The sequence below is a fragment of the Aegilops tauschii genome, chromosome 5 (genome assembly GCF_002575655.3).
Source record: "Aegilops tauschii subsp. strangulata cultivar AL8/78 chromosome 5, Aet v6.0, whole genome shotgun sequence".
Taxonomy (NCBI): domain Eukaryota; kingdom Viridiplantae; phylum Streptophyta; class Magnoliopsida; order Poales; family Poaceae; genus Aegilops; species Aegilops tauschii.
The window spans coordinates 131,243,232-131,255,828 of NC_053039.3; positions in this window are offsets into that span (position 1 = coordinate 131,243,232).

Here is a 12,597-nt window from a genome sequence, read left to right on the forward strand (position 1 = left end):
TGGTAGGGGCACCCTGGGGATATACCAGTGGACTTGCCCGGACACCTGAGGATATACCAGTATTGTCCTAGGAGATCCCGGGGTTATACCGTGTGATCATCCTATGGTTCGCCACCCAGGCTCAAAGGGATCATAAGATTATTCATGCTAGAAACTTCTGTGTGTAGCCACAGGCTATTATGGGCTCTAGCATAGTTGAGTATGTTGCATGACCTCTTCCAGTGGCAGGCTAGCAGATGTAGGGGATGTAGGTTGGTACTGTCTACCCGAGGTTAGAGTTAATGCTTCTGAAAGACTGTGTCTCGGTCATCCGTTTCTCAAACACCTTGAAGTGTGAGAAATCCAACGGACGAGATCGAGTCTTGTGGGGAAAAGTGCGCAAACCTCTGTAGAGTGTACAAACTAATCATGATTGCCGTGTCCCCGGTTATGGACATCTTGAGTATCTGGTTCTTGGATTATCATGTTGATCTCAACACTCTATTTAAATTAATTTGATTGGGTTAATGATTATTATTTTGGGATTGAGTTGGGGATATACCTTCTCAATATTTTCAAATAAATGTGTATTTAAATAAAATATATTCGTTTGCAGTAGGGAAAAATTGGCTTTTCGCAAAACATTATAACCATAGAGCCTCCACCAGCCATATATGCATGTAGTGATAGTTACTATTCATCATTACCCTATGGTGTGAATTTGCCAGTACATTCAATGTACTGACCCTTTGTGGCTGCAACGTCTCATGTTGCAGGATATCTTACGACGAGTAAGTGATACGTTAGGGTTACAATTTCTACACTCAACTTTGCCGTTGGTGTTGATGGGAATCCACAACCTTGTTGATACTTCCTCTATATGGATTGAGGTAATAGTATTTACGTTACTTCATACATGTGATTTACCTCTGTTATAAATCCTCGAGTACTGTGTGTGTCAGCATACCGATCCAGGGATGGCACTTAAGCACAGAGACTTTACCGTCTGAGGTCGGGTCATTACATCATCATAATTTTTCAACATATTATTCAATAATTCCTCAGCTTGTTCAACAGTTCGTTCCCTAAAAACACAACTATCTAGGAAGTCCCTAGAAGCATTGGCTAGTCCATTATAGAAGATATCAAGTATTTCATTTTTCTTAAGAGGATGATCAGGCAAAGCATTAAGCAATTGGAGAAGCCTCCCCCAAGCTTGTGGGAGACTCTCTTCTTCAATTTGCACAAAATTAAACATTTCCTGTAAATCAGCTTGTTTCTTATGAGCAGGAAAATATTTTTCAGAGAAGTAGTAAATCATATCCTAGGGACTATGCACACAAACAGGAGCAAGAGTATTGTACCATATCTTAGCATCACCCTTTAATGAGAATGGAAATAACCTGAGCATAAAATAGTAGCATCACCCTTTAATAGAATCTTCTCATCATGAGCAAATAGGGTGGCTATATCATTAATTTAGTAAGATGTGCCACAACAGTTTTAGTTTCATAGCCATGGAAAGGATCAGATACAACCAAAGTAGTTAACTCTGGGTCGACAGAGAATTCATAATCATTATCGGTAACAAAGATAGGTGAAGTAGCAAACTTAGGATCACATTTCATTCTAGCATTCAAAGATTTTTCTTTCAGTTTGCATAGTAACTTCTTAAGATAATCTCTATCGTTGCATACAAGAAATTTAGTTTCAAGATCTGAACCATTTATATTTTCACAATTATATCTATGTTCTAGATCCGATCATGCAAGTCATATTCACCTATTACGTGTTATGATTCGTAAATAGTAGAGAATCTTCTCATCTACCTATCTCCTCATCCATAACATAACCTTCAGGTATCTTAGGCAATTCATATCTAGGAGAGCTAGGTCTAAAAGGTGTTTCAAGATATTTAGTTTCAAGTACTTCATCATTTTCAATAATTTCATCAGTTTCAGCATTCTCAATATCTTTAGCTCTAGCAATTTGTTCATCAAGAAATTCACCTTGTGGCATATTATCATCAAGAAAGGTACTAGCATCATCATGAGTAGCATTCATAGTAGAAGTAGCATCATCAATAACTTGCGACATATCAGGATTAATAGCAAGTGGTGGTGTTGCAAGTCTACTCAAAACAGAATGTGAATCAAGTGCGGAGTGTGATGGCAGTTCCTTGTTGGAAATATGCCCTAGAGGCAATAATAAATGGTTATTATTATATTTCTTTGTTCATGGTAATTGTCTATTATTCATGCTATAATTGAATTGTCCGGAAATCGTAATACATGTGTGAATACATAGACCACAACGTGTCCCTAGTAAGCCTCTAGTTGACTAGCTCGTTGATCAACAGATAGTCATGGTTTCCTGACTATGGACGTTGGATGTCATTGATAACGGGATCACATCATTAGGAGAATGATGTGATGGACAAGACCCAATCCTAAGCATAGCATAAAAGATCGTGTAGTTTCGTTTGCTAGAGCTTTTCCAATGTCAAGTATCTTTTCCTTAGACCATGAGATCGTGCAACTCCCGGATACCGTAGGAGTGCTTTGGGTGTGCCAAACGTCACAACGTAACTGGGTGACTATAAAGGTGCACTACGGGTATCTCCGAAAGTGTCTGTTGGGTTGGCACGGATCGAGACTGGGATTTGTCACTCCGTGTGACGGAGAGGTATCTCTGGGCCCACTCGGTAATGCATCATCATAATGAGCTCAATGTGACTAAGGCGTTAGTCACGGGATCATGCATTGCGTTACGAGTAAAGAGACTTGCCGGTAACGAGATTGAACAAGGTATTGGGATACCGACGATCGAATCTCGGGCAAGTAACATACCGATTGACAAAGGGAATTGCATACGGATTGATTGAATCCTCGACACCGTGGTTCATCCGATGAGATCATCGTGGAACATGTGGGAGCCAACATGGGTATCCAGATCCCGCTGTTGGTTATTGACCGGAGAGGCGTCTCGGTCATGTCTGCATGTCTCCCGAACCCGTAGGGTCTACACACTTAAGGTTCGGTGACGCTAGGGTTGTAGAGATATATGTATGCGGAAAACCGAAAGTTGTTCGGAGTCCCGGATGAGATCCCGGACGTCACGAGGGGTTCCGGAATGGTCCGGAGGTGAAGAATTATATATAGGAAGTCAAGTTTCGGCCACCGGGAAAGTTTCGGGGGTTACCGGTATTGTACCGGGACCACCGAAAGGGTCCCGGGGGTCCACCGGGTGGGGCCACCTATCCCGGAGGGCCCCGTGGTCTGAAAGTGGAAGGGAACCAGCCCTTAGTGGGCTGGGGCGCCCCCCTTGGGCCTCCCCCCATGCGCCTAGGGTGGGGAACCCTAGGGGGGAGCTTCCCCCTTGCCTTGGGGGGCAAGGCACCCCTTTCCCCCCTTTGGCCGCCGCCCCCCCTTGGAGATCCCATCTCCCTGGGCCGGCGCCCCCCCCAGGGGGCCTATATAAAGGAAGGGGAGGGAGGGCAGCAACCTACAGCCTTGGGCGCCTCCCTCCTCCCCTGCAACACCTCTCTCTCTCTCGCAGAAGCTTGGCAAAGCCCTGCCAGACCCGCTACATCCACCACCACGCCGTCGTGCTGCTGGATCTCCATCAACCTCTCCTTCCCCCTTGCTGGATCAAGAAGGAGGAGACGTCGCTGCACCGTACGTCTGTTGAACGCGGAGGTGCCGTCCGTTCGGCACTCGGTCATCGGTGATTTGGATCACGGCGAGTACGACTCCGTCATCCACGTTCATTGGAATGCTTCCGCTCGCGATCTACAAGGGTATGTAGATGCACTACTTTCCCCTCGTTGCTAGTAGACTCCATAGATGCATCTTGGTGAGCGTAGAAAAATTTTAAATTATGCTACGATTCCCAACAGTGGCATCATGAGCCAGGCCTATGCGTAGTTACTATGCACGAGTAGAACACAAAGCAGTTGTGGGCGTTGAGTTTGGCAATTCTTCTTGCCGCTACTAGTCGTTTCTTGTTTCGGCGGCATTGTAGGATGAAGCGGCCCGGACCGACCTTACACGTACGCTTACGTGAGACAGGTTCCACCGACTGACATGCACTAGTTGCATAAGGTGACTAGCGGGTGTCTGTCTCTCCTACTTTAGTCGGAACGGATTCGATGAAAAGGGTCCTTATGAAGGGTAAATAGAAATTGGCAAATCACGTTGTGGTCATACGTAGGTAAGAAAACGTTCTTGCTAGAAACCTACAAACCACGTAAAAACTTGCAACAACAATTAGAGGACGTCTAACTTGTTTTGCAGCAAGTGCTATGTGATGTGATATGGCCAGAAGATGTGATGAATGATATATGTGATGTATGAGATTGATCATATTCTTGTAATAGGAATCATGACTTGCATGTCGATGAGTATGACAACCGGCAGGAGCCATAGGAGTTGTCTTTATTATTTTGCATGACCTGCGTGTCATTGAATAACGCCATGTAAATTACTTTACTTTGTTGCTAAACGCGTTAGCCATAGAAGTAGAAGTAATCTTGGCGTGACGACTTCATGAAGACACAATGATGGAGATCATGGTGTCATGCCGGTGACGAAGATGATCATGGTGCCCCGAAGATGGAGATCAAAGGAGCATAATGATATTGGCCATATCATGTCACTATTTGATTGCATGTGATGTTTATCATGTTTTTGCATCTTATTTGCTTAGAACGACGGTAGTAAGTAAGATGATCCCTTATAATAATTTCAAGAAAGTGTTCACCCTAACTGTGCACCGTTGCGAAGGTTCGTTGTTTCGAAGCACCACGTGATGATCGGGTGTGATAGATTCTAACGTTCGAATACAACGGGTGTTGACGAGCCTAGCATGTACAGACATGGCCTCGGAACACACGCAATACACTTAGGTTGACTTGACGAGCCTAGCATGTACAGACATGGCCTCGGAACACGGAGGACCGAAAGGTCGAGCATGAGTCGTATAGAAGATACGATCAACATGGAGATGTTCACCGATCTTGACTAGTCCGTCTCACGTGATGATCGGACACGGCCTAGTTAAACTCGGATCATGTTTCACTTAGATGACGAGAGGGATGTCTATCTGAGTGGGAGTTCATTAAATAATTTGATTAGATGAACTTAATTATCATGAACTTAGTCTAAAATCTTTACACTATGTCTTGTAGATCTAATGGCCAACGTTGTCCTCAATTTCAACGCGTTCCTAGAGAAAACCAAGCTGAAAGATGATGGCAGCAACTATACGGACTGGGTCCGGAACCTGAGGATCATCCTCATAGTAGCCAAGAAAGATTATGTCTTAGAAGCACCGCTAGGTGAAGCACCAATCCCAGAGAACCAAGACGTTATGAACGCTTGGCAATCACGTGCTGATGATTACTCCCTCGTTCAGTGCGGCATGCTTTACAGCTTAGAACCGGGTCTCCAAAAGCGTTTTGAGAAACATGGAGCATACGAGATGTTCGAGGAGCTGAAACTGGTTTTTCAAGCTCATGCCCGGGTCGAGAGATATGATGTCTCCGACAAGTTCTTCAGCTGTAAAATGGAGGAGAACAGTTCTGTTAGTGAGCACATACTCAGAATGTCTGGGTTGCATAACCGCTTGTCTCAGCTGGGAGTCAATCTCCCGGATGACGCGGTCATTGACAGAATCCTCCAGTCGCTTCCACCAAGCTACAAGAGCTTTGTGATGAACTTCAATATGCAGGGGATGGAAAAGACCATTCCTGAGGTATATTCAATGCTGAAATCAGCTGAGGTAGAGATCAGAAAAGAACATCAAGTGTTGATGGTGAATAAAACCACTAAGTTCAAGAAGGGCAAGGGTAAGAAGAACTTCAAGAAGGACGGCAAGGGAGTTGCCGCGCCCGGTAAACCAGTTACCGGGAAGAAGTCAAATAATGGACCCAAGCCCGAGACTGAGTGCTTTTATTGCAAGGGAAGTGGTCACTGGAAGCGGAACTGCCCCAAATACTTAGCGGACAAGAAGAAGGCCGGCAACACCAAAGGTATATGTGATATACATGTAATTGATGTGTACCTTACCAGTACTCGTAGTAGCTCCTGGGTATTTGATACCGGTGCGGTTGCTCATATTTGTAACTCAAAACAGGAACTACGGAATAAACGGAGACTGGCGAAGGACGAGGTGACGATGCGCGTCGGGAATGGTTCCAAGGTCGATGTGATCGTCGTCGGCACGCTACCTCTGCATCTACCCACGGGATTAGTTTTAAACCTCAATAATTGTTATTTAGTGCCAGCTTTGAGCATGAACATTGTATCTGGATCTCATTTAAATCCGAGAATAATGGTTGTTCTGTTTATTTGAGAGATATGTTTTATGGTCATGCCCCGCTGGTCAATGGTTTATTTTTGATGAATCTCGAACGTGATGTTACACATATTCATAGTGTGAATACCAAAAGATGTAAAGTTGATAACGATAGTCCCACATACTTGTGGCACTGCCGCCTTGGTCACATTGGTGTCAAGCGCATGAAGAAGCTCCATGCAGATGGACTTTTGGAGTCTCTTGATTACGAATCATTTGACACGTGCGAACCATGCCTCATGGGTAAGATGACCAAGACTCCGTTCTCCGGAACAATGGAGCGAGCAACCAACTTATTGGAAATCATACATACCGATGTGTGCGGTCCAATGAGTGTTGAGGCTCGCGGAGGATATCGTTATGTTCTCACTCTCACCGATGATTTAAGTAGATATGGGTATGTCTACCTAATGAAACACAAGTCTGAAACCTTTGAAAAGTTCAAGGAATTTCAGAGTGAAGTCGAGAATCAACGTGACAGGAAAATAAAATTCTTACGATCAGATCATGGTGGAGAATATTTAAGTCACGAATTTGGTACACACTTAAGGAAATGTGGAATAGTTTCACAACTCACGCCGCCTGGAACACCTCGGAGAAACGGTGTGTCCGAACGTCGTAATCGCACTCTATTGGATATGGTGCGATCTATGATGTCTCTTACCGATTTACCGCTCTCATTTTGGGGCTATGCTTTAGAGACTGCCGCATTCACTTTAAATAGGGCTCCGTCGAAATCCGTTGAGATGACACCGTATGAATTATGGTTTGGGAAGAAACCTAAGCTGTCGTTTCTAAAAGTTTGGGGATGCGATGCTTATGTCAAGAAACTTCAACCTGAAAAGCTCGAACCCAAGTCAGAAAAATACGTCTTCATAGGATACCCTAAGGAAACTATTGGGTATACCTTCTACCTCAGATCCGAGGGCAAGATCTTCGTTGCCAAGAACGGGTCCTTTCTAGAGAAGGAGTTTCTCTCGAAAGAATTGAGTGGGAGGAAAGTGGAACTTGATGAGGTGATAGTCACCCCTTCCGAACCGGAAAGTAGCGCAGCGCGGGAAAATGTTCCTGTGGTGCCTACACCGACTGGGGAGGAAGTTAATGATGATGATCATGAAGCTTCGGATCAAGTTACTGAACTTCGTAGGTCCACAAGGACACGTCCCACACCAGAGTGGTACGGCAACCCTGTCCTGGAAATCATGTTGTTAGACAATGGTGAACCTTCGAACTATGAAGAAGCGATGGCGGGCCCGGATTCCGACAAATGGCTAGAAGCCATGAAATCCGAGATAGAATCCATGTATGAAAACAAAGTATGGACTTTGACAGACTTGCCCGATGAGCGGCGAGCCATAGAAAACAAATGGATCTTTAAGAAGAAGACAGACGCAGATGGTAATGTGACCATCTACAAAGCTCGACTTGTCGCTAAGGGTTATCGACAAGTTCAAGGGGTTGACTACGATGAGACTTTCTCACCCGTAGCGAAGCTGAAGTCCGTCCGAATCATGTTAGCAATTGCCGCATACTATGATTATGAGATATGGCAGATGGACGTCAAAACGGCATTCCTTAACGGCTTCCTTAAGGAAGAGTTGTATATGATGCAGCCGGAAGGTTTTGTCGATCCTAGGAATGCTAACAAAGTATGCAAGCTCCAACGCTCAATCTATGGGCTGGTGCAAGCATCTCGAAGTTGGAACATTCGCTTTGATGAGATGATCAAAGCGTTTGGGTTCACACAGACTTATGGAGAAGCCTGTGTTTACAAGAAAGTGAGTGGGAGCTCTGTAGCATTTCTCATATTATATGTGGATGACATACTGTTGATGGGAAATGATATAGAATTCTTGGAAAGTATAAAGGCCTATTTGAATAAGTGTTTTTCAATGAAGGACCTTGGAGAAGCTGCTTATATATTAGGCATCAAGATCTATAGAGATAGATCAAGACGCCTCATTGGTCTTTCACAGAGTACATACCTTGACAAGATATTGAAGAAGTTCAGTATGGATCAGTCCAAGAAGGGGTTCTTGCCTGTATTGCAAGGTGTGCAATTGAGCAAGGCTCAATGCCCGACCACGGCAGAAGATATAGAAAAGATGAGTGTCATCCCCTATGCCTCGGCCATAGGGTCTATTATGTATGCCATGCTGTGTACCAGACCTGATGTAAACCTTGCCGTAAGTTTGGTAGGAAGGTACCAAAGTAATCCCGGCATGGAACACTGGACAGCGGTCAAGAATATCCTGAAGTACCTGAAGAGGACTAAGGATATGTTTCTCGTTTATGGAGGTGACGAAGAGCTCGTCGTAAAGGGTTACGTCGACGCTAGCTTCGACACAGATCTGGATGACTCGAAGACACAAACCGGATACGTGTATATTTTGAATGGAGGAGCAGTAAGCTGGTGCAGTTGCAAGCAAAGCGTCGTGGCGGGATCTACATGTGAAGCGGAGTACATGGCAGCCTCGGAGGCAGCACAGGAAGTAGTCTGGATGAAGGAGTTCATTACCGACCTAGGGTGATTCCCAATGCGTCGGGCCCGATGACTCTCTTCTGTGACAACACTGGAGCTATTGCCCTTGCGAAGGAGCCCAGGTTTCACAGGAAGACCAGGCATATCAAGCGTCGCGTCAACTCCATTCGTGAAAGTGTTCAAAATGGAGACATAGATATTTGTAAAGTACATACAGACCTGAATGTAGCAGATCCATTGACTAAACCTCTCCCTATGGCAAAACATGATCAACACCAGGACACAATGGGTGTTCGATTCATCACAATGTAACTAGATTATTGACTCTAGTGCAAGTGGGAGACTGTTGGAAATATGCCCTAGAGGCAATAATAAATGGTTATTATTATATTTCTTTGTTCATGGTAATTGTCTATTATTCATGCTATAATTGAATTGTCCGGAAATCGTAATACATGTGTGAATACATAGACCACAACGTGTCCCTAGTAAGCCTCTAGTTGACTAGCTCGTTGATCAACAGATAGTCATGGTTTCCTGACTATGGACGTTGGATGTCATTGATAACGGGATCACATCATTAGGAGAATGATGTGATGGACAAGACCCAATCCTAAGCATAGCATAAAAGATCGTGTAGTTTCGTTTGCTAGAGCTTTTCCAATGTCAAGTATCTTTTCCTTAGACCATGAGATCGTGCAACTCCCGGATACCGTAGGAGTGCTTTGGGTGTGCCAAACGTCACAACGTAACTGGGTGACTATAAAGGTGCACTACGGGTATCTCCGAAAGTGTCTGTTGGGTTGGCACGGATCGAGACTGGGATTTGTCACTCCGTGTGACGGAGAGGTATCTCTGGGCCCACTCGGTAATGCATCATCATAATGAGCTCAATGTGACTAAGGCGTTAGTCACGGGATCATGCATTGCGGTACGAGTAAAGAGACTTGCCGGTAACGAGATTGAACAAGGTATTGGGATACCGACGATCGAATTTCGGGCAAGTAACATACCGATTGACAAAGGGAATTGCATACGGATTGATTGAATCCTCGACACCGTGGTTCATCCAATGAGATCATCGTGGAACATGTGGGAGCCAACATGGGTATCCAGATCCCGCTGTTGGTTATTGACCGGAGAGGCGTCTCGGTCATGTCTGCATGTCTCCCGAACCCGTAGGGTCTACACACTTAAGGTTCGGTGACGCTAGGGTTGTAGAGATATATGTATGCGGAAAACCGAAAGTTGTTCGGAGTCCCGGATGAGATCCCGGACGTCACGAGGGGTTCCGGAATGGTCCGGAGGTGAAGAATTATATATAGGAAGTCAAGTTTCGGCCACCGGGAAAGTTTCGGGGGTTACCGGTATTGTACCGGGACCACCGAAAGGGTCCCGGGGGTCCACCGGGTGGGGCCACCTATCCCGGAGGGCCCCGTGGTCTGAAAGTGGAAGGGAACCAGCCCTTAGTGGGCTGGGGCGCCCCCCTTGGGCCTCCCCCCATGCGCCTAGGGTGGGGAACCCTAGGGGGAGCTTCCCCCTTGCCTTGAGGGGCAAGGCACCCCTTTCCCCCCTTTGGCCGCCGCCCCCCCTTGGAGATCCCATCTCCCTGGGCCGGCGCCCCCCCAGGGGGCCTATATAAAGGGGGGAGGGAGGGCAGCAACCTACAGCCTTGGGCGCCTCCCTCCTCCCCTGCAACACCTCTCTCTCTCGCAGAAGCTTGGCAAAGCCCTGCCAGACCCGCTACATCCACCACCACGCCGTCGTGCTGCTGGATCTCCATCAACCTCTCCTTCCCCCTTGCTAGATCAAGAAGGAGGAGACGTCGCTGCACCGTACGTCTGTTGAACGCGGAGGTGTCGTCCGTTCGGCACTCGGTCATCGGTGATTTGGATCATGGCGAGTACGACTCCGTCATCCACGTTCATTGGAACGCTTCCGCTCGCGATCTACAAGGGTATGTAGATGCACTCCTTTCCCCTCGTTGCTAGTAGACTCCATAGATGCATCTTGGTGAGCGTAGAAAAAATTTAAATTATGCTACGATTCCCAACATTCCTTACCTCCCCTCGTCCTAGAGGGAACGATCTTGGTTTTTGCATCCTTCAGATTCTTCATAATGATAAATGGATAATAATCCCAAGTGACTCAAAAATATAGCTATGCTCCCCGACAACGGTGCCAGAAAAAGGTCTTGATAACCCACAAGTATAGGGGATCGCAACAGTTTTCGAGGGTAGAGTATTCAACCCAAATTTATAGATTCGACACAAGGGGAGCCAAAGAATATTTGTAAATATTAGCAGTTGAGTTGTCAATTCAACCACACCTGGAGATTAAATATCTACAGCAAAGTGATCAGTAGCACAGTAGTATGATAGTTTTGATAGCAGTGGTAACAGTAGCAGTAACGGTAACAGTGGTAGCAATGATTTTGTAGCAAGTATAATAGTAGCAACAGCAGTAGTAACTTAGCAAGGACAATATGTTGAAAATTCATAGGCATTGGATCGGTGAATTTGTTGGATGATATTCATCATATAATAGTCATAACCTAGGATGATACAAAACTAGCTCCAATTCATAAATATAATGTAGGCATGTATTCCGTAAATAGTCATACATGCTTATGAAAAGAACTTGCATGACATCTTTTGCCCTACCCTCCTATGGCAGCGGGGTCCATAAGGAAACTAAGGGATATTAAGGCCTCCTTTTAATAGAGAACCGGAGCAAAGCATTAACACATAGTGAATAGATGAACTCCTCAAACTACGGTCATCACCGGAAAGTACCCAATTATTGTCGCATTGGGGTTTACGGATCATAACACGTAATAGGTGAATATGACTTGCAAGATCTGATCTAGAACATAGATATAATTGTGAAAACATAAACGGTTCAGATCTGAAATCATGGCACCGGGCCCTAATTGACAAGCATTAAGCATGGAAAAGTTATAACAACATCAATCTTTGAACATAGTGCATACTAGGGATCAAGCCCGAACAAAACTAAATCGATTACACGATGAATTTCATCCAACTCCTCACCGACCAGCGAGCCTACGAACGAATTATTCACTCCCGGTGGGGAGCATCATGGAATTGGTGATGAAGGAGGGTTGGTGATGATGAAGACCAAAGATTCCCCTCTCTGGAGCCCCAAACGCGCTCCAGATCTGGCCACCCGATGAAGAATAGGAGGTGGCGGCGGATCCATATCGTGGAACGCAATGTATCTTTCTCCCTGATTTTTCTCCAAAAATAGGATTTTATAGCGTCGGAATTAGGGTCTGCGGCGCCACGAGGTGGGGACAACCCACCAGGGCGTGCCAGGGGGAGCGCCCTGGTGTCTTGTGCCCAGCCAGGGGGGCCCTCCGGTGGTTCTTGGCTCCAGTATTTTTCTTTTATTGTAAAATAATTCTCAAAAAAGTTTTGTTTCATTCCGAGAACTTCTATTTCTGCAGAAAAACAACACCATGGTAGTTCTGCTGAAAACAGCGTCGGTCCGGGTTAGTTTCATTCAAATCATGCAAATTAGAGTCCAAAACAAGAGCAAAAGCATTAGGAAAACTAGATACGACGGAGACGTATCAGGAGGCACGCTGTTAAGCCAAAGCCTTGCTGGTCCTTTAAGTTTGAGCGGCAAGTATTTGATGGCGTGGAGGGCATCTCCATGAGTCAAGTGGATATGGAGGAGGAAGTCTCCGATCCATACGGCTGGATCAGTCATTCCGTCGTATTTTTTGATGTTTATGGGTTTAAACCCGTCCGGGA